Source organism: Penaeus monodon, chromosome 22 (assembly GCF_015228065.2).
Source record: "Penaeus monodon isolate SGIC_2016 chromosome 22, NSTDA_Pmon_1, whole genome shotgun sequence".
NCBI lineage: Eukaryota > Metazoa > Arthropoda > Malacostraca > Decapoda > Penaeidae > Penaeus > Penaeus monodon.
Window position 1 is genome coordinate 22,309,826 of NC_051407.1, and position 327 is coordinate 22,310,152.

A 327-nucleotide genomic window follows, 5' to 3' on the forward strand; every position below is an offset into this window, starting at 1 on the left:
TCTGTCTGTCTCAGATATTTAGTGAGCAGATTCCTCTGAATGACAAGAGAGCGAGGCAGGGGGATACGTGTGGGATGAGGCCTGGGAAGGATCTCCAGTTACACCCCGGACGTGTCCCATTCTATAGCGAAAAGGACTTACAATGCGTTTCCTTAGACGTGAATGGCTTCCACTCAGCCGGGAGCTTCCGAGGGACATTCAGCACAGTCAGTGAGATTGGTACGCACCAGTACAGTGCAAAAACTATTTACAGAGATGTTGATAAATAAAAACCATCTATGGAAGAGAGTTATTGACGGTGATTTCAAGGCGGTATCAAGAAAGTAT

The 327-nt window shown here is 46.5% G+C and overlaps 1 protein-coding gene across 1 annotated transcript in view; it reads right to left on the reverse strand.

The window, feature by feature from the left end:
- The window catches only part of LOC119587001 (puratrophin-1-like), a gene marked incomplete at its 3' end in the record, with an annotated part of 105,327 nt that overhangs the window by 80,192 nt on the left and 24,808 nt on the right, over positions 1-327 (reverse strand).